At 42.9% G+C, this 26,291-nt stretch overlaps 1 protein-coding gene across 1 annotated transcript in view; it reads left to right on the plus strand.

Moving 5' to 3' along the window:
• Positions 1-7,001: 7,001 nt before the first annotated feature.
• Positions 7,002-26,291, plus strand: part of SYN3 (synapsin III) — a 192,169-nt gene continuing 172,879 nt past the window's right edge. Inside the window, exon 1 of the mRNA XM_053978623.1 lies at positions 7,002-7,080. The gene's annotated coding sequence lies outside the window, so the exon portion shown is untranslated. The remainder of the gene's footprint in view (positions 7,081-26,291) is intronic.

Below are 26,291 nucleotides of genomic sequence, written 5' to 3' on the forward strand. Positions count from 1 at the left end.
TGAGTATCCCAGCACAGTTTGCAGGCAAGCTGGATGTACAAATGTCCTCTCCTCAGGTCAGAAAGATCCTGCCCGTGCCCCACTTATCCCATCACAACTGACCTGTTCTGATTATGGAACAACTGCACAGGGCAACTGATGCTTCCACTGCCGACTTGAAAATGGGGATCACAAATGTTTGTGACTACTGAACCGCAGCTACTTCTTGAGATGAAAAAAATCTGTATTCATTTTGAGAATGTTGCACTGTGAATTGTTTTCTCAGCTAAATTAAAATTTTAAAACGAGAGAAGGAAAAGGCATGATGTGATGTAACTGACATAAATACACACTGAGAACTGAATGGTGTTTCCCAAAATATATCATGCTTGAAAGAAAAACAGAGAATAGGGGGCTGCTAGGAACCAGGCTCTGGAATATCTTGCTTTCTTCTGCAGTTGGTGTTGTTCCCTCTTTGTGTGACAAAGCCTCATGTCTGCATGAGTGAGAGATCCACTCCCCCTGCCATCTGCTCTTCTGCCTGAATAATTAGAAGGAGGAAACAGGCCCAGCTCGGGAAGAGAGGGAAGCAGAGAGCAGGCTAATATGAGGAGAAAAATATCCCATCAAATCTAGCGGCAGGCTGTGAGGAGGGAGAAGGGGGGAGATGAGTTTCCAGCCTTAGGCAAGTGCAGCCTGCAGTGAATGAGGCTGTTCACAAAACAAGCTGCAGCGCTTGGAGAAGGAGAGCTGTGAGGGAAGGGAGCAGAACTCCAGTTCCAGGAAATGCTGTCCTTACCCACACGCTTGGGTGAGCACTGCCGAGGATGCTGGGGTTGTTTAGGCTGTCACTGGAGCTCAGGATTGCTCTGTGTGGTCTTTGAGGTATCCTGCACTGGCCAAGCAGGAGGACTGAAAATGTGGTCCTCTTCAGAGCAAACCTGTTCTCAGTATGCCCTGTTTTTACCCTCTGAGTATCTCAGTCTTGCATTTAGTTGATTCACTTCCTTTTGCAGTTGACAGTCTCATGTCATCCTTTATTTCTCAGAGCAAGAGATTTGTATTCCACATGGTCTTGTGGGATATCCAGAAACAAGTACCAAAGACATTCTGCACAAGACTATCTAATGTTGACTGTTCACACAGAGGGCAATGTTAGGAGCATTGCAGGACATCTGAGCTTCCACCTGTAGCTCTGCTTTAGGTTCTGTGGGTTCACATCTAAATGATGAATCTCTATCACCTGCATATCTTAATGTAAAACCATATTTCTTTTGAGGAAACCTAGAACCACAGAAATGGAAAAAAGAATATAACAGATATTCTTCTGATGCTTCCAGTGAAAAGATTTGCAGACCGTCTTACAGGAAACTAAAGAAGGCAATCACTATTCCAACTGTGGATTCTGCAAAATTCTTCATTGCTAGCTAATCCTGCAAGTATGTAGTCAGCAATTTCATAACCCAAACTCAGTATTATGGCTTTTTCCCAGTAAACCTTTAAATTAAAATGTGAGAAGTAGCACTGAGTGAGTTCTTCCTGGTCATCGGCCAGGACAGGGCACATCCACCAAGGCTGGTCAGTGCCACTGTATGTAGTACACCATATATGAGGTACAGACCATGCAATGTCCTCTGGTCTCAAAGCTGTGGCACCAGGCAGTGAATGCAAGACTGAAGATATTGGGTCCCGGCAAGATTTTTGTTATCTCTTGTCTGAGTGGAGATCTTTGGGTTTGCTTTGGGATGCTTGGATGTGCAGGATGCTGTTCCCTGCTGCTTTGCCCTTAGGGGGTATTCCACTGCAAGAGAAGAACATCAACTCCACCTGTGCATGCACAGGCAAACAAATGCTTGTGTTCAGTTTTCATCCTGTAAAAAGGACATTTTCACCACTTCCCTTTGTTGTGTACCTTCAGTATTTAAGCACACAGACCTCCTGCCCACGCATGTGCATGCAGTTTTACAACATGCCCTTTGAGAGCCTTGCTTCAGGGGAAAATGTTTCATAAGGTTTGTTTTGGTTTTTTGGGGGTTTTTTAATTCATTAATCACCCCATTGATGGCAAAATTTTCTCCAAGTCTGCAGCTGCTCTTTTCGTGTGTGACATACCTGTCTGGGAGCCAGTTGTGCAGTTCTGTGTATCTATCCACTCTTGCTAGCCGTGGTTGATCTTGTCTTTATTTTTATTTGATTCCCTTTGTGTAAGGTTGGAGCAGTTTTTTACCAAAAGAAAAGACTTCTAGAAGTTGCCTCAATATAATTCCTTTCTTCTGCAATAACAAACTCCAGCTGCATTTCTAATATTTTTGTTTGGTAGTAATGGGGCCCCATTTTGGCCATCACCAAAACAGAATGTACATATTTTATCTTCTCTCTCACCTTTACCTCACCCTTGTGGTTTCTGCTGATTATTTGAACTTTTATTTCATGCAGTAATTAATGTGCTGTAATAAATTAATTCTTGGCTTTCTTTCTTCCTTCATTAATGCAGGAAATGCTTTGTAGTTCAAAGAGGTTATATGTCTGTCAGATTTCACACAACTCATTAAAAAGGAGCTTTAAATACTGCAAACAAATCAACCCTCAACTCACACAACATGGAAGGCATATGGAAAATCGTGGTGGTTCTACTTGCATATGAATATCTCCCTTTTCCAGAGGTAAGATTGTATTTTTCCTAACTGACATTCTCAAGACTTGAATTTTTCTTTATTTTTTTACTTGTGATGTACATATTAGAATCAGAGATCTGCAGTACATAATCTCTGTTTAGTGACCACAGTGATCTTCCTTGTATTGCAATGGTTGGAAAGCCTGGAGGACTTAAAGATATATCAGAAGTCCTTAAAATGTAGAGGCTTCATCCACCCACAGTGGTTCCTGTTGATCTTTTTCGCTTTTGCTACAGTAAAGGATCCTTTGGTGTTTTCCTTCTCTCTTTAATAAGAGCAGACAGAAGACTTCTCTGAGGTTCTGTGCCTGTTGAATTTCACACATTGCTTTATTTGAGTAAACAGACCCCATGGAGATGAAGTCTCAGCACAAATAAATTGGTGCAGCTCTTTTCTGAAAATATAAATGTCTCTGTTTTACTGGTAGTGCTTAGGATGTAGTTGCACTGGGAGGATATTGCAAGGTGCTTCTGAACTTCTGCCCCAAGTCCAACGTTGACTTACAGAATAGGCAGTGATTCCCCAGCAGTGTACACTAAGAAAGCACAGGTGCTACAGCTACAACATCTGCGGTTCTCGGTGTTGTCTTTCCTTCTCCGTGGGGTTCCTTAGAATCTACTGACTGGAGAAGAGAAAAGAAGCTTGTGTGGAAAACAGCATTCGACTGAGATGTCTAAAGTTATCTGGGAAAGAGTCCTGGGTCTGGAAGGTATAGAAATCTTGAGTCTGTCCAGATATATTCAATCTAAATGCATAAAGAACTGGAGAGAGAAGTATACCTAAGATATACATTTAAAACCCATGAAAATGGAAAGATATCCATCTTTTTGTCATTGTGTCATATAGGCAGGAAGTCATTTAAGCAGCAGCAGAAGTAGAAACAATTAAGAAACAGGGAAGACCCCATGGTAGAGGCCCGTGCCAAGTCTGACTGAGCTGTAGATCTGAAAGTCTTCTGTTCAGGAGACAGGATTACTGTGTGATTCTGCTTAAGTGTATTCGTGGGACAGTACCTGTGAAAACCAGTGAAAATTTATGAGTTGTCATTACCCCTCACTCACAGGCTTTATAGACACCACATGTAGCTAATTTTTTCTACTGAGACTGTAGACAATTATTTATTTGTACCACAGTCCCTAAAGCCAGAGCTGCTGCCTTCTGAGAACATGGAAGTGTACTTGCACAACACAGAGCACTGTGCTGCAAACACAGAGCTGGGGCTGCAGCAGCAACAGAACCAGGAACACCTGAATTGCACCAGTGTGCTCTTCTGTCCAAGGAGACTGGCCCTGTTCCTCACACAAGAACTCAGCTGGAATGAGATACAAACCTGAAGGCATCCTCACATGGTGCTGGGTGCTTAAAAGACATAACCTAAGAAATGTTAGAGAAGACTGACTAGCCAATCCCAGAAAAAAATATTCTTTAATGAAGAACAGGTTATTTCCCAAATAACTGTGAAGTCACACTTTTTATAATACCCTACAGGAGACACCAAAGGTACTGAGAGGGAATAGTGGTCAATATCTGCACTGTTCTGCTGTGTTGTTTGGTCCTAGCCATTCTGTCTCCTGCTGTAACATACTCTCTCAAATTCCTTCCAGCTGCTACCAGTGTCTCCTTCTCCTGTAGCATGCTCAGAGGAAGGCATTTAACCACCAGCACTAAGAAATGTGTTCATATTTTGACTCTCATTATCAGTCAGCAAGTAGTTCTAAATTATAACATGACTTTTCTGTTAACGATTTCTGTGTTTAATTTTGAAGCCTTAAGAATATCTGATTCCCATACCCCTCCTTAGTGAGCTGTATTTAAATGCAGTTGTTTCTTGCCCACTGCAGGCTGCTATTTGAAATGCTCCCTTAGGATGTCTGCACTTGTGGAAGAATTTATTCCCTCACCTTTCTTCCACACTGAACAAGGCTTTAACCACTTCAAACAAGAGGAATCGGCATGGCTACACCAGATTCCTTCCACATCACCTGCCTGCCACTCTACTTGTTCACCATCCCCTCCCTTCACAATTCCCTCCCCTGCCCCCTTGTGTTCCCTCTCCTCATTCCTCTTGCCTCAGCCTGCCATTGCAACACCCTGGGGCTTGGGACAATGTGAAATCTGCCCCAGCCCAGAGCCCAGCTGGGCCACCATGACTGAGGCTGCTGCACAACAGTAAATAGTTGAGGTTTTTGTATCATGCAGAAAAATGTGTCCAGGCAACCCTGCCTATCCCTTTCTTTTCAGGAAATCCTTTCAAACCCCTTTTCTTATTCAAGACATTTCTCTCTACATCCAGCAAAGGGATAAACCATTTTAAAAAACGGCAAGGTTTGCTTGCCAGTAGTCATAATCCCATCCCTACTCTTCTCAGAATAATAGCAGGGACCTTGAGATTAAAAAGCTGAAATGAACACTTCATTAGAATAGCTGTTTTGTTTCCTACTAGATTTGAAAGATTTTTAAAAGGAGGGAAAAGACAGCTCAGGAAAAAAAAAAAAACTTCCTAAATCCTAGTTTCCTTTCCTTAGTCATTCTAAACTTCAATTTTCCACTCCAAAACTGCAAATTCACTTTTGAGATTTTGTCATAGAATACTGCTTTGTGTTTCAAACCTCAGCAGAAAAGACAGAAAGCCAAAATTTGACCTTGGATATGACAGGAAAAAGTAAAAACCAATCAGGAAAAAATTAACTATCTGTGTTGGACTGCTAGAGGACTGAAGGAGAAACCTGCTTCTTATGGCTGATGCAAGGGGTAAACTTGAAGGCTGGATGCAGTTGTTTAAGAAAATCTCAAAGAAGAACAACAGGATTCAAAATAGGCCCTTTGCAGTTGTGAAATTATTTAATTGCTAGTAAAACTCAACCTTGGTTGAGATGCAGGTGGGAGAGGAAAAGCGCTTCTCCTTTCCACTGAGAGCAATATGTGAGTCTGTTCAGGGACTGGCCATCCAGATCAGTAGTAATTAATGTTTGTGTGCTATACAGAAATAGGAGGTGGCTACTCAAAAGGGCTGGGAAGGGAGAAGAGTTCAGGGGGAAACTGTGGAAATTCCCGAGATATTTGGGATATGTGGTAAAGTGGATATGTGAACTGAGACTGTGGAGTCTGTAGGGGATGCTGTTAGGTTGAATGGCCTCAGGGTACAACGTTTATCAGTTTAGGCAGCACAAAAGAAAATAGGAATGGAGAACTGCTTAGAAAAGATGGCTTTTCTGGCATGATATATGGAGGTTGGGTATAAACCAGATTTTGGAGTGCGTTAATAAGTCTCAAAAATATACCTGAAATACTGAAAAGCCTTGAGAATTCAGTAAATGAAAATGAAAAGTGGTATTGAAGTTGGTGAAATGGAAAGTTTCTTCTCTTTCTTGCTGAATTCAGTCATACAGGATAAGACCTTGCAAATTAAGCTAGTTTTGAAAGTAAAGTCATAGGGGTGTGTGTGTCTAATCTTCCAGGTATTTTTTTTTATCTGACTTTATACCTCTGGTTAGTTCATGCCACCATTTTTTAAACTAAATTACCTTTTGAAATACTAATGGTTCCAACCATCAAATCCCAAGGGGTGGTTATTCATATACTTGAGATTTATCCCTCAATTATAAGGAAGCTAGATATACCTGGGAGAATGAGACAGCCTCTCTCACACCAAGTTGGCCAAGGGACTTCATGGAAACCAGTGCAGGGCTTTCCATTTCACTTTCTAGTGGCTGATCTCACTTAGTCCTCTTCTAAAAACCTCTGAGCTGTTATGAGCAAACACATTTCTGGTCAAAAAATGTTGTGTTTCTCTTGCATTAACCCTATGAGGCACACTGTTAAGTAAGAGCTGTAAACACATGGCTCTGGCCAGCTACAGCAATGATCCTCAGCTGAATGGGGCGTCTGTTATTGGGAAATCTCCTGCTGCACAGGCTGGCAACTTCTGTGCCTGAGCTCCTTAAACTATTGATCTGTGGAATTGATGGGAAGCAGCTGAGCCACAGAAAAATCTCAGAAGCGAGCTTCAAGTCCGTGAAGGCATTTGTTTTGGAAATCACAGATATACATCACTTGACCCATGACAGGTGTTCATGCAAAGGAAGGTTTCACAGTGACATGTTGCCTCCAAAGCCGAGGCCACTTCGCCCTGGAGCATTTTCTGTGGAAAAAAACCCAAACCTATGCAGTGTCCCACAGGGTGGTTTCCTCCAGCATGCTCTCTGGTCCTTTATGTGGTTGCCTGGCAACCAGGGAAGGGAGGAGGAGGAGAAAGATGTGAGAGCATGGAGGCATCCAAAGAAGCAGATTATTTGTAGCAAACCAGTCAGCAAACATTATTAGTAAAATGTCACTATCTGCAGCAAACCAGCTCTTGGTTCTCTTGAGCTACTCCATTGCAATAGGTCATTCCCACTGGCCTTCTTCAGATAGCTGTCTGCCAAAGGTGAGGACCATGATTCTGCTGTAATTTTACAAGAGTTTCATTCTAGTTTCAATCCTTTGGCAGTGCCAGAACTCTTCTTCTCCAGTGGGAGCAAGTGAGGTAAGAAAAGAGCTTTGACCATTGCCCAGAGCTTCCCTGTGTTGTGTTAGGTATGCTGTGTGACTGAGCAGTGCCCCTTGGCTAAAAGGAAGCCAAAGATGAATTCAGCTCAGTTGTCCCTTCCGAACGTTATATTTAACCTCAGATCTTGTACATGATGTTTTCCTTAATTGTCAAAAAAGCTAGAAACTCTAAAAGGTGAAGTAGGTTTTTTTTAAACAAGAAAGTAAAGAAAGTAAAGAAACAGAAAAGTAGGAGTTTCTACCTCCAATTAAATATGTCCAGTGTAGGATTTGTTGTTTGAAAATAAGCTCAGATGTAGCAGGAATGTGGGAGAAAGAAGTCAAACCTGTGGTCTGTGAGCTACAAGCCACCGAAATGAGTGTCACTTTCTGATGAGTGTCTTGGCCATTGGTCATCCATTCAGTCTTTGGTCCAATGTTGCAGAGTCTCCAGGCAGAAGAATGATTTCTGTAGGAGGTGTAACGATAGTCTCTCCTCTGAATAACTGACAAAATCTTGGTGCAATTACTTTCTGTGCTGGGGAGGACCCAGAGGTGAGTCTCCTGTTGGCTTTGTTCAGGTTTGGGCCCTCTGTTTCCTGCACCCTAAATGAGTGCTATAACCTTTGGGATGTTGCCTATGCTGACGTGGAGTTAGGGTAGGTCTCTCTCTTTTGTGATCTTTGGGAGGGGAAAGCCCATACCATCAGTGAACAGGAACACTATTTTTGCCTTAGAAAACACCCTAGAAAAGGTGCTTTGCAAAACACGGCACAGGACTTCGTGAAAATTTGATTTATTTTTAAAGCTGATTAAAGTTGTTAAATAGATTCACACTGAAAGAGCCTCATGGGGAAAAAAATGTATTTGTGCTTTCTTGTGTAATTGCAGAGTGGGATAAAACATGGCTTTTTAAGGCCTCAGTGCTATTGTCTTTGAGATAGGAAGAAGTCACTGCAATGAATAAGCTAATTATAGAAAAATTTTAGTGAATCATGGAATCATAGGATCATTTGGGTTGGAAAAGGCCTCTAGGATCAATTCCAACCATTAGCCTAACACTGCCAAGTCTACCACTGAACTGTGACCCTTAGAACCACATATACATGTATTTTAAATACCTCCACGGGTGGTGACTCAATCACTTCCTTGGGCAGCATGTTCCAATGCTTAACAACCCTTTCAGTGAGGGTTTTTTTTTCCTAATATCCAATCTAAACCTCTCCTAATGCATGCAACTTGAGCTAGTTTCCTTTTGTCCTATTGCTTGTCACTTGTGAGAAGTGACCAGCCCCACCTGGCTGCAGCCTCCTTTCAGGTAGTTGTGGGGAGCAATAAGGTCTCTCTTGAGTCTCCTTTCCTCCAGGCAAAGCAACCCCAGCTCCCTCAGCTGCTTCTCACCTTTCCTTACTGAAGTAAGTAAAGAATGCCAATAGAAAAATTGTTCACTTTTCTTTCCCTAGATTAAAAGATGATACCTAGAAGTTCTTTAAAAGTTTATTTAAATAAGTCACTATTGCTGAAGAATGAAAAATTATTTTAATTAAGAACATGTTTAGGATAATAAAGCATATTTTCAGGGGGCTGGTAATATGCTTTTTATAGAGACCACCATACACATATGCAGTAGCACTGAAGCCCCAGAAAAATGCCTCAATCTGACAAAATAAATTCAACTTGACCTAAAGGCATCCCACCTCAGAAAACAGCATCCCAGACACTTCTAATGAGCCATTCCTCTTCTGCTATGCATTGCTCTATTCTTCCTATTACCCTATTCTTGGTTCCTCAGATTTATTTCTGCAGACCCTGTCCCTTGAATGCCTCTGCTCCTGCCATCCCACAAACACATTTGCCAAACTGACATCTGTTTAAGTAGCTGTCACAATATGAAAAAAGAAGCTCACTTCAACCTCTTGTCTCTGCCACGTATTGTGGGTCCAAAACAAGCCTGTATGGCTTGTGTGCAGCCCAGCCTACTCCTGCTGCTACTATGGGATCACCTAACAAATGTTTTGTGCAAGGCTTTGGCAAAATAGCAGGGAGGGATCAGGAAAGGGAATAGCCAGTCTCATTTGCAAGTAGATAATGAATTAAAGCCTTGTTTTCTGGTCAGTTATAATCAGTTAGGTATTGGACACTCTTAGTGTATGTGATACCCAGGCACCGGGAAGAAGACCCCATCAGAACATCAACACTGACTCAAGATGTTGAAATATTGCCACAACATCCCAAGTAAGGCAGACTGACAATTTTGAGGCTCAAAATACGAACTGGACATCAGGTATGGGAACACTTGTATGTTGAAAATGCATCGTTTTCATTAATGGGTTTCTTTTCATAATTTCTTGAATGTTTGGATCTCTACAGTATGTGGGCTTTTGCTTGGCAAGTATCCTGCTTGGATTGTAATGCTCACTACAATACAATCATTTATCTATCCTTAAATTTCTCAATTGCTTCTGATTTTCATGCTAAACACAGTTCTTCATCTGAGGATGAAAAGGGAGGAAGAGAAAGTTTTGCAATTTACTCCATTTCTCCACATGCTTAATTTTCCCTAATTTTGGATCTGCTCCCACTTACTGCTGCTACCCTCCAAAAGGGGTTTATGCCCAGTAAGGCATCATTTCAAAGGAGAACACCAAAACTTCCACTGGCAATAAATTATCTGATCAAAAATAATTATGAGGAAGGAGAGAGCATCTATGAAAACTACAAAATTTTCTGGATTTTTTCCAAAGTAATGTACTTTGTTTTCAGCCAAGAATACCTCAGCTATTGCAATTGAGAACCAGAAGACTTCACTGAAAAAATTCTCTATTAAAATAATGATTTTCTTAGAAGGCTTGCAACTGAAAAAAAAATGTTCAGCGAAAAGAAAAATTAGAAAGAGAGCCAGCTTTGATGGAAAATATTCAACAATCCTACCAAGGATTTAATTCCTTCAAAAGAATTGTAGTGTAGTAGACTGTCTTCCATTTGTTTAGTTTGTCAGCTTCTTCTTTTTTCTCTTCTTTGCTTTAATTCATTCCTTGGGATTGGCAAAAGCGTTTGCTCAGCTTGTTTCAACTTCCAGAGGGTTTCCACCAGAGGTGGCGAGGACCCTTCTTACTTCTCTCACTCTCCCTCTTTACTGCACTGGAGATTCAGGGTCTGTCTCTCTCTCTGCAGTGCCTGTCTGCAGTGAAGCCCCTGCCCCTTCCTCCACCCTGCCTCATACGTGTTCCTGTAGCAGCGCTGCCACCTCTGTGATTGCTCTGTGGACCTCAGAACTAAGCACCTCTCAGCAGAATGAAATTCACATTAGTGCTGGGAGGGCTGGTTTGTTCCCTCTTTAGCCAAGCTTTGCTCCCAGTTATTAAAGCCTTTGTCAGGGAAGCTTTGATGCTAGGAATTAACATGAAAGGAATTTGATAATGAAGAGCCATATTCATGATGCAGAGATCTCCACTGAAGGGCTCTCCCTCACTCCCCAGCATCTCCTGAATTTTGAGTAGATTCTCTAGTTGTCATGGCAACAGCCTAATTTGCTCTCTTTTTGTGGTTTAAGTAAGCATCGTGTAAATGCTCCTCAATAAATGATGCTAAAACATCCTGAGCTTTGGTAGTGACACTGGGCAACTTGCCACATGGCTTAGTTTAATTGCTCTGAAGCTACCACCAAGTGCATAATTCAGGGTTTCCTTTAACACAGGAAAAAAGTTTGAATGGCTGCAAGGGAAAGAGGAGGAGAAGAGCAGCTGCCATTCTTCAGAAGTGAAGCAACTTCAGGAGCAAGAGGGCAGTTTTGTCCCTTTTTGTGGCAAAGAAGCCCATAACAGAGAATGACAAAAGCTTAGTTGAGACTCTTACTTTTTCACTCTTTAGATCACTTTGAACTTGGTAAGAAGGGCAAAAGCATCCACTGATCCCGTACTCTATTCTCCCAGGGAAGGCAGTGTGGCTTGATCCTACTTCAGGACTGAGATGGAGGTAGATAGCCCAACAATTTAGGAGGTGGCAATCCCCGTGCATTGTCCCAGCTTCCTGCTAGTCTTTCAATGTGAAGGCAGTGCCTACAGAAAGGCACTGCCTTTAGGAAAACTTCTGGTCTGTCACCAGTGAACTGCCTTTGTATCTTTGCTGGTACTTGGGCTTGACTTACCCTGGTATCCCCATTGCCTCTGGAGGCAGAGCTGAGGCTACCCAGCCCACCAGGGCTGGGAGAGGAGCCAAACCAAGAGCTGGTGTGGGAGTTACTTGAGTTACTTTGGGCTCTAGTGCAAATTTGAACCTCTCATCGTTGTGGTAGTAGATATATAGACTCTACAGAGTAAATATTAGCACATGGAAAGCAGAGTATAAAGGGTGTTCTTGAACTCTAAGGGAGGAAGGACGGCAGCTTCATCCTGCCTATTTATTTTTCAGTTATGATGGAATGACACATCTGTTTGTTGATGCTGTGCACATGAGCATGTATTAGCAGTAGCTTTCAATATTGCTGTGAATGGTCATTAAAAATCCCTGTTGGCTGCTTGGTCTGTTCTGGGGATATCAAAGGGTTGTCCCGCTGAGCTCCTCCACTTCCACTATTCCTCCCATAACAATAAAACCCTTTAGGCAATCAAGGTGGTCTGAGGCTTGATTTAGATAGTGGTGACTCTCTTGAGGGAATATGCAATGGTCTGTAACTCTTCAAACAAAGCATCACCTGAGGAAAAACAGCAGTATTCATTTTGGGACCAACTACTTTTTAGGAAATGCAAGTATAGATAGTTGTCTCTAGAAATTTCTGGTCAGGAGAAAAAAAAAAAAAGTGCCAAAACAGAGCACTTTAGTCATTTGGTTTGGGGGAAAACTGCCACTTTGGTGTGGGTTTTTTTTTATGTGGGGATTCAAACTCCCACAGCAGGCATGTGAAATCACAGTCCATGGGCAGTGCATCTGTGAACCTTTCTCTCTCAAGAACCATGTACTTGCATCCTCTGGGTGTCTGAACTGACGGGATGACAGCACAGTTGCTTTACAGAGGATACTGTGATACAAGGCAGACTCTCCCTTTTCCCTGTGATCTGCTTGTCTTGTCACTCCCTTCTCCAGAATTGTTTCATTCTTTTCTCTCATATTGTATTCAGGGAAGAGGCAAAGTGCTTGATGTGCTGCGGTATTGCTTTGCCTGGACAGAAATCTCTGCATCCACTGAGATGGTAATGACCCTTCACAAGGGAAATACTGTATTGTAAGCTGAGGATGGAGGTGCAACAATAAAATTGGAATGCCATGGATTAGGGGGAGGAGGGCAAGAGGGGTGGAATGGGAAATACAAGCGAGTAATCTAAGGTCTCCTTTTCAGGAGTGACAGACATATTCTGGTTTTTTTTTTTACCCGCCTCTCTGATAAAAGCCTGACAGTGGGGGTGAAGTCTGTGACACCAGAGCCTGCACATCCTTGTTGTTTTACTAAATTATTCATTCCTGTTCCTGTGATAATATAGTTATAAGGAGGAGCCTAATTGAATTTACTGTCTGGCATTGGCCAATAGGGCGATAAGGATCCGGCAGAATGGGATGACGGTGAATCCTGCTGGTGTGCTGTGAATGTGAAGCAGGACGGACTGGCAGTTTGTGTGCAGGAGGGAAAAGGAATTGGTCCAGAGCCCCTGGATTAGCAGATTAAGGAAAGGAAAGGTAAGGGAGCGGGTGGGAATGGGATTTGCCTGAATCATATACTGACCCTGTGCTGAAAGGCTGGTCTTGTTCATAGGAAAGCACTCTGCAGGCAATGTTTTCCTGCAGGGTTTGGAGGGAACAGGAATGCATGTGGTGGCACTTGCTCAGTGCATGTAGCCTATGCCTTTGTCTTTATACGTGCTGCAGGGCTCTTTCATGCTGCATGTTCACTGAGCGCGTCTGTGCAGAGATTCCTGTGGTTTGTGTGGATCCAGCAGCAGCGCATGGAGCCTGTGCAGTGTAAATGTAACGAGGGGAGTCCAAAGGGAGGAATTACCTCATGGGCAGAGTGGGGAAAGCAGTAGTGCTTTCTGGTTTGATTGAAAATGAAAACCTCGAGGCTCTTAGTGAGCTGTTTGCAAACAAAACAGAGCAAGTGTGTGTGCATCTGTCCGTGTATGTACTGGATCTGCAGTGAGATGTTAAAATGGGAAAGAGGAGATCAGACTGGAGCATTAGGTGTCGCAGGTGGAGATAAATTGCAGGCAATCTGTGTAATCAGATTCTCTAACATGGAGAATGCAAGTGAGTACGGAAGTGGATTAATCCTATCTGCTGAGCTGACTACACCTGGAAAGCAAAGGGGAGAAGGGCTGGGAATTGGGACAGGTAATGTGACTGCTTGGGGAAACTGGTGCTCAAACAATCCTGCCTGCTGTGCCTGCTGCTAAAGTGGTAGCTTATTGAGTTGCTTCCACAGATTTGTTATTTCCCTTTTAATGATGCAAATATGAGCATGTCTGAGGATCAGGTTAGAGCCCATAAATTGACATCATCTGGAAGAACAGGATCACATCAAGCAAATTAGCCTCTGCCCTTCCTTTTGTTTCACTGCCTTTGCTCTGATAACAAGTGACAGCTGAACAGACAGGGCAGGTGGGGGAAGATGGATTACAAACGTGGCAAGTGGCATTAAGCCGTGCAGACAGTGAGTGTCATTTGCAGTGATGATGTTATAATCACACTTCTTCAGCTTACATCTTTGCAAGTGTGTAAGACAAGGCTGTCCTGAATTTGGAGTAAGCTTATTCTGGTCACTAACTGAAGCAGGGGTCACAGCTCACTGTAAGGCACTAAAATTTTTAGCTGCTTCTCATAGGGCTTCACCACCTCATTCTTTTCAAGCTGGGATCCAGAGAAAAGTGTTGCTGAGACAAAGATGTTGCTCACCTGTGGATGTCTCATCTATCTTGGAAACTCATTCTTATTATGAGTGTGGAGGTGATATGCTTTTTCTGTTTGCTCAGAAAGCAGCAGCCAGAGGCTGCCTCCAAAAAGAGAAGTAAGGCAGAAAACCCCCTTAGGAAGAAGGAATAAAATGGCTTATCTTGGATTGGTCAAACCCTTTTGCCCAAATAGGTTGTCCTTCTTTCCTGACACCAAATTTCTTACATCAGGGGTCAGCTTTCTTCTACCCAAGCTTCTTTCTTTTCTGTGTTTTTCTCACGTGGCCTGAAGGTTTAGAAAATGACTGATATCCCCATCAGAGAGCTCCTCCTTGCTCTTGTCCACACTCTGCCCATGACATCTCCTGAACTCTCTGGTTTGTGCTCCTCTGAGTGATGGGCTGAGTCTGATCCCCTCTGTCTCACAGTTTGTGCATGCACCTCAAGTGACACCAAAGGAATACTCACTTGGTAAAAGTATGAAAAGGTTCCACCTTGCAGAGGGTCTTTGTATTTGGTGATGAAAAAAAAGGAAACATTGCAGATTCCTGTAGGATAGAGGCAGGCTCTGCTTATTTCACCTGGAATAGCTGACTAAAAAATGGATCTAACACAGGGCATATGGTCATAGTTGTGTTTGACTCTAGCTTTGAAAGCACAGGCAGCAACAGAGTGAGTGAAGAAAAAAAACCAAAACAATCCTGGCCATCTGAGAATAAACTCCCCAGTATAATAAAATTCTTTCCCTTTGCCCCAGAAACAGATGAATAGTCCAATAATTTGCTTATTCACACACTACAAAAGGTGTAGCTCAGCTTCCAGGTGCAGAGCAGGAGGTTCTCCCTACTAAAGAGTTTGCAGATACTCATTGCTCCTGAAGAGTCCCTCTCTCTGCTCATCAGAGGAAGTCCTCTGCTCTTGCCAGTTTTGGGAAGTGCACCTTCTCTGGGAGATGCCCACCGGGATTTGGCAGGAGAAGCATCCCTGTGACGCTGCAGCAGCAGCAGCCTGGTGCTGGCTTGCAGCAGTTACTGCCGGTTGGGTGCCTACATTGTTTGCTTCTGCCCTCAGAGTCAACAGGGAGGCTCAGGAACAGGCAAAATGCCAGCGTATTCCCAGGGAAGCTGACATCATCGCCAATTCACTGGTGCCAGACACTGTGCTGGAAACCTGAAGTCACTTTTCTGCCACTAATTGCTCAGATGATTAATTCATGCAATGATATCATTTTCTTGGGTGGAGGTTAGGAGGTTATGTACTCTAGTAACGAGAGGTGTGATGGGATACGAAACTTGTGCTCCTCATTGGTGTTAACACTAATTAGAACAAACCAGCCACTGCGTGCTCCACATCATCCTTCCTCCCCCAGAAAGGGTACCACTTTTTTCTTGGGTTTTTTAGGTGGGATGAGGGGGTGGTGCCATGGGATGTGTGAGCAAGTGTTCTTATGGGATTTGCAGTATTGCAAATTCTACACCAGAGGACTGAACCATAATGCTCCTTAACTTTCACAGCTACACTGCAACAAGGATTTTTGCTTTAATTATTTCATTAATTATTATTATTGCTCTAATTATTTGCTTTCATTATTTTCATTTATGTCATTTACATTGCACTTTCCAACAAGAAAAAACAGGATTATTCTCATTACAAAGGAAAAAGAAAACGTGTGTTTGTTTCTTATTGCACAGTGGCTGGTCTGTTGCATTGTGGTGTTCCCCTCTCAGAGGGTCCTGCTCAGTCTGTAGGGGTGTAGGATCAATTTTTAGTTGGTCTGGAAATTCCTCAGAATGTCAAGTTTTGCAGTAAATTCTCTAGGATATTTCATTCTTTTGGGATGTTTTTAGGCTAAAAATCCCTTTCCCGTCTCTTTACTAGCGAATAAATAAGTCTAGAATTCCCAGGTGGGCATTACAAAGAGCTGTCCTGGCCCAGACACAATTAATAGCTGATAAAGTTGCAGCAGCTTGATCTGTTAATCTGTTGGTAGGTGAAACATATAACTTGAAATGTCAGACAAACCACCCAGGGCATTTTCAGAGCTGTTGTAAGAGCATTTAGTGTCAAATGACATCGCTGCTCTGCCACATGGATCCCTCCCTCTTGCTCACTCCAGTGCCGTTCTTCTCACTTCAGGCCTATGTGGTTTGGCTGATTTGCATCCCCAGAGGTGTACAAAGCCCTGGATCATAAGTTTTCAAACAGATTTGGTAAGACCAAATGGAAATCTTCCAATTTCTAGATTGGCCTTTTATTTATGGGATAAAATGGTTTCCTTTCTGTTTAAGCAGTGGGGAAGCCATGCTCTCTCTCCATTCTGGATAATTCTTCACTTTTCCCATCCTTCATGATCTGTTGTGGTATTCTCCTACCTCATCTAGAGATTTGAAAATGTCAAAGAGCTTTTTTAAATGCCGACAATTTTGATTAGCAACCGTAGCAGATCACTTCCCAGTCCAGTACTGTAGACTCATATATATTTATAATACAGTTATCAAGGAAAATGAAGTGATTATGCAGAACTAACAATGTCTGTATTAATGGCTATCAGATTCCAGACATTCATCTCTTCTCTGTTTAATGAGGAATATTTCTACTATGTCTGGGCAGATCAAATGCTAAAGCAAGGGTGCAGTTTGGCTCTGCTGCCCTTAGCAGATTACAATGGCCACATATTATGGTGGCCACATATGCCTGGTGGCCCAGGGCATATGCTTGTACTTTAGACCCCACTCATAAAAGTGAGAAAAACTAATGACACAGCCTTGGTAAAGTAGGAGGAAGAGTATGTGGTGTGGCCTTTGGGTGGGAATAAACTTTTCTCCTAATGGCAGCCCTCCACTGCAAAGGGCTGAATTGCCATCAGAGTGACAGGAAGGGGAAGAAAAGATTGTCTGCTTCCCAGGATGGTCTGTGGGGGACTGGCATGGGGGGGGGGGGGGCAGTGAAGTGAATTGGATGGAGTAGGAAAGACCCTTTTTCTAGATTTCCTGAAACTGGGAGTATCCCCTTCATATCACTTTGAGAGAGTAACTACAGTCATTTTTAAAAGCACATTAAATTTTGCTCTGAAGTATCAGGCTGGGATATGAACAAGACAGAGAGCTGCTGTGTTGTATCATACTCCAGCCTGAAGAAGGCAAATGGCATTATATTTCTGCGTGTCTGAAAAATAAATCAGAGTCCGTGTTAAAAGAAGGAGGAAGGTAGGACAAAGGTAGGACTGAAGAGCCATGTGAAAAGCTGGACAAAGTAAAAGAGAGGGGTGTGCCTTTCTTTGGAAGAAGGAAATTTTGGTTTCTGCCAAGCTTTATGGGTTTTGGCTGATTTATTTCCTGCTCTCAGCATGATCCAGAGCCAGCACTCCTTTGCTGTATACTTTACATGGGAAAAAAAAAAAAAAAGCATTGGCTTCTTTGTTTCTTCTCATACACAGGAGCAAACATACACCTACCAACTCCTTTTAAAAGATGACAAACAGTGTCTCCAGCCAGCTCTTCATGGTTTGAAATGGCTGTTTGCTGAGCTCCCTTGAGTTTAAAAAGTATGCTACCTTGAGCCCTATGTTTTAATTTACAATTTAATGTTACATTTAGTTGAAAATGGCACAAGAAGGAAATAGTATTTTAACTTGCTGATTCTAGTCCTTTAAAACCACAAAGCCATTTAAGAAAAGATACTAATTGACCAGTTGCTCGTAAAAGCCACAGCTAAAGCCACTCAGATTACTTGGAGTCAAATAAGGAGTTTACTGATTCCCATCCAAGTGAATGGAGAAAGACCCACTCCTCTGCAACTCAGGACTTCCAAGCCTGCTGGAAAAAAAACAGCCAGAAATGCTTACATCATATATTTTATGTAGCCAGTGCAAAATATTTTTAATCTAGAAGGACTGGTAGGCTTTCACCAGCACTAAATTAAGTTTATAAGCAAACACAAGGATATTTACATAGAGCTATTAGAAAAGCAAAACCAATAGCAGCAGAACAGTCAGCTCCAAGATGATTCAGACCCTTAAAATCTGTCATTTAAAATATAGTAACACTCCTTTTTTAGATGAAGTGCATTATTTTTAATATAGGATATTCTGGCCCTATGTGGTTTTCTTCTTTTTTAAAATATAATGAACATATCTGTTATGCCATCATCTTTCTCCCCCACTTTTAACTGTACTTTGCTGGGTTTAGAGTAGGGCTGAAGAGCCCTGTAGTGCATTGCAGCCCAGGAACATATCAAAGAAATTCTTGGCTGCAGAAACACTTTTTCCTGACTCTGCAGAGCAAACTGATAAACTCCAGAGGATGATGCTAGAAAATACAGATCCTTCTTGGAGAAGGAAAATCAGGAGTTTTCACACTGAACTTACCAGCACAGTGCAGGTTTTTATAGCCACTGCTGTACAGCTGTGAACAATAAAATGGAAATTTGGGATAAAGAATGATCCCACGATGCCAGAGGTGATGGTACCCTGTGTTTCTGTCCCTGAGTCACCACACACACTTCTGATGTACTGTGCCCATCACTGGCAGCTGCCATGGGGACACAGTGTGTGGGCAGGGAAACACACTTGGTGCGTGGCTGTTTTCTGACGTGGGCTTGACAAAACCAAATTACGTGACAAGCTAGGAAGCATTTATTCTTTTTTTAGCCCCAAAGGTTTTTGATTTACTGATTAAAGAATGAGACTTAATGCCTGTATTTCCCTGTATGTTTGCTAAAGCATTGATTGCACTTTGGCAAGAGGGGTTGGATGAAACACTGCTCCCCCTCCAGCAGCTCAAGGCTGCTGTATTTAGCTTGATGCTTCTATCTAAAATAGGCCTGTGTGTATTTAGTTAATCTTTTGGGCAGACTTTCTTACTTCAGCAGTCTTGTGAAGTTTCTTTTAGCAGGAGAAAGAGGAGTAGGCGAGGTAGGGGGTTGCTGCTTTATAATAAAACTGAAAGAGGCTGACAGGAATCCACATGAAGGTTACCTTGGTTCACTCTGGGCAACCTTAATAATTCAGCAGAGCCTTTCTAGTCGGGGCTTCCCACGCTGTTCCCCACAGGGGCAGTTTCATATATGAGAGTTTCTTGAGGCCATTCAAGGCACCAGTTACTGAGAAACACAAGGCATAGGAGAGGATGGTGCCTGTCAAGAGCTGGAGCTGACAATTCCAATTAATGCGCAGGCAGGCTTTTCCAGGGAAGAGTCTTTGATGTCTTTGACTCTTGGTCACAGTTCACAGGCCTCTGGCTTTACATGTCATGCTTCTTTCTTGAAGGAAAGTGCCACCTTTTTCTTCTGCTGAGCCCTATGGTCAGACTGTTTCCTCCTCAGGCGTGACCTTCAGAGCAGGACAGTGCCTTTAGTCACCCAGGGCAAACTCAGACCTTGCAAAGTCACAGCTGGTATCTCTTGCAAAAATCATGCCAGCTGTGCAAGACCACCTGCCTTCCACCATCATCAGGATGAGAGAGGGGTCATTTCTAACTTCCAAAGTTTTTTCATTTCAGAGAGAAGCCCTTAGAAGTTGATGAGAATTTTGCTTGAGCTAGAAGGAAAGAATTGACTTTCTGCTTTCTGAGATAGTTTCCAGTTAAATAAGTAGCATTGCTACAGTTTTTCTCTATGCCTTGTTCTGCTAATTGAAGCAATAGCTGATTACCTCACACAATGCTGTAAGACCGGTATATTTTTCAAGAACAGAGTAGGTGTGAAGAATGAATAGACTCTTTAGTTGTCTTAATTCCTAAGTGCACGTTTTCATGCTTAGTGATAGGGCAACAAAGGCAATAGGCAGGTAAGAAAAACTCCGATTTTTTTAAGGAGAGCACAGCACCTGCCTGTTTTGTGGTATGGTCAGGGGTAGCAGCTGATGGGGGAGGTGAAATAAGAATAGAATCATAGAATGTCTTGAGTTGAAAGAGACCTTAAAGATCACCTAATTCCAACCCCCACCATCACAGACAGGGACACCCTACACTAGGTCAGGTTGCTCAGGGCCCTTTTCAATAATCATCTGCAATAAATAACAAATGAGCTGTCATCTCCTGCATCGCTTGGCAGTATTTTTTATTCAATTTTCAACAAGCCAAAAATCAGCTAAGACTGCTGCCAGGCACTGCCTAGCCCTGCACTGTCAGCAGCTGCTGCTCAAGATCTAGCTGCCCAGGAGAGAGCTTCTGGTTTACAGCATGAATATCTGATATCTCCTGGGATGCTTAAGCAAGTGTCTTTGCATTGGGGTACCATATGGTCACGCAATCCTTGCTGTAGTCGGGAGAAAACACTGTTTTCTTCACTCAAGCTTTCAAGGAGGTGTTTCTTTGCTCTTGCTGCAGGGACTATGGCTTAGCTACAGGAATGGTTTGGACCAGCTGGTGAGTATTTACAAACTAGCCTTGGAGTTGTTTTTTCAATCAGAAATTATAAACTCGTGATGGGAGGAGATAGGAGAAACTACACAAGCTGCACTAGTGGGAGGACAAGCTCAATGATCCTAGTCTTCAAATTCATTTGATTTTTACAAGTGCTCTGCAGAGCTTTAGTGGTAATTGAAGAGATCCAAAGCAATTATCCTCTTTCAGAAATGAGATACTAATGATGGAGAGCTGAAGCGAGACAAGAGCAAGTGATTAAGCTGATGATAGTGAAGGACTTCTATATATTTGTTATCATGTTGTGTACATTATTTTTGCTCACAATATGGCCCTTTCTTGTCCTGGTTTTACATTTGTGTTCCAATATGAAGTGATTTAACCAGGATCACTCATGCAACTCTTAGGAAAATACATGTGGATGTGCAGGGCCTGCTGCCAACATGTAAAGGTGATTCAATACTTTGATGAAGTTCAGTGATGATAACAGATTTTATAATCCCATCACTGGGACAGATTTGGTTACTGTTTTTGCACTGAAGTAGATAAAAAAGGGGACAGAATTCCTTGTGTCTAACCTGGCTTAATTATAAAGGATCATCCATACACTAATTTCTTACACATTATCGTTATCATCTTCTGGGCATCAACAACAGTTTTTGCAGTAATCAGCTCTGAAACTGGACTCCAGTGACATTAGCAGTGTTCATTTGAGCTGAGAACTCTGTATATCCTTCCATGTTAACAAGTAACACCTTCTTTGCCTCAGTCTTTAGTGGGAAGATGGCTTGTCCCCAGGAAAACCGTCCTCTTGGGTTGGTTGATGGTGCCAGGGAACAGAATGGTCCCCCATCATCCAAGAGGAGGCAGTCAGAGAACTTCTGAGATGCTTGGATATTCATAAATCCATGGGACCAGATGGGATCCATCCCATGAGATGAGAGAGCTGGCAGATGAGCTTGCAAAGCCACTCTCCATCATTTACCAACAGTCCTGGCTCACTGGTGAGGTTCCAGATGACTGGAAGCTGGCCAATGTAACACTCATTCACAAAAAGGGTGGGAAGGAGGCTCCTAGTAATTATAGACCAGTCAGCCTGACCTCAGTACCTGGCAAGATAATGGGGCAATTTATACTGAGTGTCATCATGCAGCATCTACAGGATGGCCAGGGTATCAGACCCAGCCAGCAGGGGTTTAGGAGGGGTAGGCTGTGTTTGACAAAACTGGTCTCCTTTTATGACCAGGTGACCTGCCTGGTGGATGCAGGAAAGGCTGTGGATGTTGTCTATTTGGACTTCAGCAAGGCCTGTGACACTGTCTCCCACAGCACACTCCTGGAAAAGCTGCAGCCCATGGCTGGGACAGGAGCACTCTTTGCTGGGTTAGGAACTGGCTGGATGGCCGGGCCCAGAGAGTGGTGGTGAACGGTGCTGTATCCAGCTGGGGCCAGTCACCAGTGGTGTCCCTCAGGGGTCTGTGCTGGGGCCAGTTCTGTTCAATATTTTTACTGACTACATGGATGAGGGTGTTGAGTCTTTCATTAGTAAATTTGCAGATACACTAAGCTGTGATTGTGTGTCCATCTGTTGGAAGGTAGGAGGGCTCTGCAGAGAGACCTGGAACAGTTGGATGGATGGGCAGAGTACAATAGGATGAAGTTTAATAACTCCAAGTGCTGAGTCCTGTATTTTGGCCACAATAACCCCCTGCAGCGTTATAGGCTGGGGACGGTGTGGCTGGACAGTGCCCAGGCAGAAAGGGACCTGGGGGTACTGGTCAACAGCTGACTGAACATGAGCCAGCAGTGTGCCCTGGTGCCCAAGAAGGCCAACAGCATCCTGGCCTGTATCAGGAATGGTGTGGCCAGCAGGAGCAGGGAGGTCATCTTTCTTCTGTACCTGGCACTGGTGAGGCCACACCTTGAGTGCTGTGTCCAGCTCTGGGCCCCTCAGTTTGGGAAGGACATTGAGACGCTGGAGCACGTCCAGAGGAGGGCAACGAGGCTGGAGAGGGGCTTGGAATACAAGTCCTATGAGGGACGACTGAGGGAGCTGGGGTTGTTTAGCCTGGAGAAAAGGAGACTCAGAGGCAACCTTATCACTCTCTACAACTTCCTGAAAGGTATTTGTAATCAGGTGCGGGTTGGTCTCTTTCTCCAGGCAGCAACTGACAGAACCAGAGGTCACAGTCTCAAGCTGCATCAGGGGAAATATAGGTTAGATATTAGGAAAAAATTTTTCACTGAAAGAGTGATAAAGTACTGGAATGGTCTGCCCAGGGAGGTGGTGGAGTCACCATCCCTGGATGTGTTTTAAAAAAAGACTGGATGTGGCACTCAGTGCCATGGTTTAGTTGAGGTGTCAGGGAACGGGTTGGACTCAGTGATCTTGAAGGTCTCTTCCAACCTTGCGATTCTGTAATTCTGTAATATGTTTTTCAGGTAGATTTAATTTTAGAGAGTTGCTGTACTTACATTGTATATTATTGAACACCTCTGCAATCTGTATTTATATCACTGCAGAGATCAGTCTCTCTAAACTGTGACCCAATTTAGCCTTTCAATGCTTTATTTATACAGTTAGTGACTTGCTTAAAGTCCTTTAGAAAAAATAGAGAGAGGAACAGGTCTTTTGATCCACAAAAACCCAAAGATTGGTTTTCTTTTGTGTGTGTAGTCTTGAAATAAAGCACAATGTTTTTTGTGTTTTAGTGAACTGACTGCTGTACTGCAACATGCAGGAATATCAGCTCTGCCCTTCAGGTCAAACCTTTAGCAAACACTGGATATGCAAGTGTAAGCAGAGGCAGATTTTGGCTTGTCATCTGATCAGGAGGAGGCCAGGATGAGTGCCTCTGCAAAGCTGCAGGGAATAAACACTTTCTCAGCCTGCTTTATTTAACAACTTGACATCTATGCCAGCCACGGAAATCTTGAAACCAGGAGGTTATACTCTGGGGTTTGTGGTTTGGTTGGGTTTGGTTTGGTTTGGTTTGGTTTTTTAACCAATTCTGTGCCTCCATAGTGATAACAAAGAGGCATTTGTTCACAGGTGGCCAGAAAATTTAAAACCTTCTTGGCCTTAATGATCCTGAGGGCACAGGCACTCTGTCTGGGCAAAAGCTGGAAATAAACCTAACAGAGCAAGACAACTCTCCAGCTGTTACTCAGAACTCTGTGGAGTTTGGTTTGGATTCTTCAACTGATACTACAGTCTACTTTTGGGCACATCTTTTTGTTTTGTAAATGCATATCCAGAGAAAAAAAATGGCTTTTGTCTGTAAGCTTCAGTCATGTGGGACAGCACTACTTAGCTCTGAAAAATGCAGATTGCCTCAGAGAGGAACAGGAATACTTTGCAATGCTGCTTCTATCATTGTACAATTGTACACAAGTAGTGACTGCTTACCTGTCCTGCTAGTCAGGACACAGATGTGGAAAGGGAGGCTCCAGAGTGGCTCTCAGATAACTTCTCTGTGAGGTTTGTAGGATGTCCCCATTTCTGTTCTACCTGCTGCAATGCTCATATTCTCTGTGAGCAGTAATTCACACCATACTTGTGTGTGCACCCAGCAAGAGCTCACATCAGTGCCAGTGGCTTGAGTTCCTCTCACAGTGCCTGCTGGGACTGTCCAGCTGCAGAGCTGCTACATGTTCTCTTCCCCTCTCTTTTCTCCTTTCCTTGAGACAGAACTTCCCAAAGCATAGAAGGAGAACTTAAAATAGTTGTGCAGATTCATCCTCTGTGTTCCCTGTTACAAAATGGTCTTAAGTGCTGCTTTTTTCCTCCAAGAAAGCTTTTTCATTTTTCTCCCCCATTCATGGTGGCTATATACTCTCCAGGTCTTGAAAGGTTTGGTGGTTGGTTTCTTAAATAAGGCTGGCCACTCTTGTAACTATTAAAAGCTTTGTAATTCAGCTATTGATCAGCAGGGGAAGCAGAGCTCTTGAAGCTGCCTGGGTTTGACTCAGAGGTGCTGCATGGAGGTGTATGAGCTGACCCTTGCAGATCTCTGCAAAATCAAGCTTGTCTTCTTAAATGGGAAACCAAGGCACTGACACCGCGTGACCTTTCCCTAAGCTGATAGCAGAAGTCTGTTAAATTGTGCTTTCTTTCCATCTCTGGGTGCAGCCCACTAGCCTGATCTCTCAGAACTTTGTCTGGGTCCAGAACCTAATCCAGTGTCTACAATACTCATATATTGTATATTCTGATGCTTTTTGTCTAAACACAGTATCTGGTGTTCGGAGCCAATTGTGGAGGGCTCCTACACCATCCAGCACGAGTACAAAGACGGGATAGGAGAGCAGGCAGGAACTGGGAGAGAAGACAGCCAGATAAAAGAGAGTTAGTGAAATAAGGAAGTGGTAAAATTTATCACTAGCTTTTTAAAAGCTAGTTTCTAGCTTTTTCTATTCTATTCTATTCTAGCTATTTTCTAATCTCAGAAGTGCAGCTCTGGTGATGCAACTATTTTTCGACACAGTGTCCCTACAGAGACAACATAAATTCATAAATGGCCTTCAAAACCTGTCCAGATTCTTTATTGTAAGGGAGCTAAACACCTACCCACTGACTGTCCTGCAGAGGCTTCTGCTGTTACCACAAATATGTTTGGCTTGCAGGATCTTATGCACATTTTTGAGGTTCAACAGGGAAGCAGACACTGGCAATGTCACAAAGACTGGGGTGCTCCGTCCAGCTCCAGAATAGGGGAATGTGCCCTTGCTGAGGTGGGAAATGTGTGGGTACATGGTGGAGCAAAAGGGACATGTTCCACAAACCCACACGTCTTTTCATGTGTCTCCATGTGATCAATACTAAAGATGAAAAAAAGTGAAGAAAAATATCTCCCACAAATGCTCAGTATGGTTTCGGTTGGCTGTCACAGAGCTTGAGACACCCCCTACAGTGCTCCAGTTGAAGGTCTACCAATCCTCATTTTCTCTGTCTCTTTGGCAGGGATAGTCCAGCCAGTCAATCTCCCACCACTTCTACATCACACGAAAGAATTGGCATCAAACTGTCTTACAGTTGTGTCACAAATCTTGCCTAGAATGCAATAAAACATCGTCTTTCTCTTCCATCATCAAAAGAAATCAGTAAGCGTGCTCCAGTTCTTGGCTTTGTATTGCTACATGAGATGGGCACATATGGTTAGAAAGCAAATGAGCTACACAAAGGCAAATTACAGGTTTTATTTCTCCAGGTATCTGCTGTTCACACCATCAGGTGAAGTAAATCTCAAGTGTATGATAAGGGGTTCCTTGCCATATGGGGAAAATCTGGGAAACTGGAATATGCTAGTGCCTGGAATGATGCAAGAGAAAGAAATGAGGCAGATGGAAATGGCAGCAAAGCTTGGATGGAATCTGTTAGTACTGCAGATAGTTTGGAGGACTTCAAATGTTTGAAGGAAGACTTTTTAACCTCTAGAAGCATCGAACATTTGGGAAAGAAATGGAGTTTTTGTGGCAGCTTAAAATTAATTAGAAGCATAGATGCAAAAATTATGAAGTTGTGTTTGAAAATTTTTTATTTGGAAATATGCAATAGATTTTTGTCTTATAAACATATCAAAAGTAATACAATTTGTGCTCCAAACATAAAATCCTTCTTATCACTATCAGTTAACTAATAATTATCTATTTGATGTATATTATAATTTCTTAGTTATTTGTTTCTTCCTGTTTCACAGCCTATAGCACTTTTTTTTTCCCTACAACATATCTAGTTCACTTTATGGTAATGAAATATTTTGTTTACAAGCATTTTGAATAACCAGTCTATTGTGGCAGAACTGAAATAGAATAGAAAGAAAATGGCACAGGAATGAGGAAGTGATCATAATCAAGACATGAGCCCCATT

This window comes from Vidua macroura, chromosome 5 (assembly GCF_024509145.1).
Source record: "Vidua macroura isolate BioBank_ID:100142 chromosome 5, ASM2450914v1, whole genome shotgun sequence".
NCBI classification, from domain to species: domain Eukaryota; kingdom Metazoa; phylum Chordata; class Aves; order Passeriformes; family Viduidae; genus Vidua; species Vidua macroura.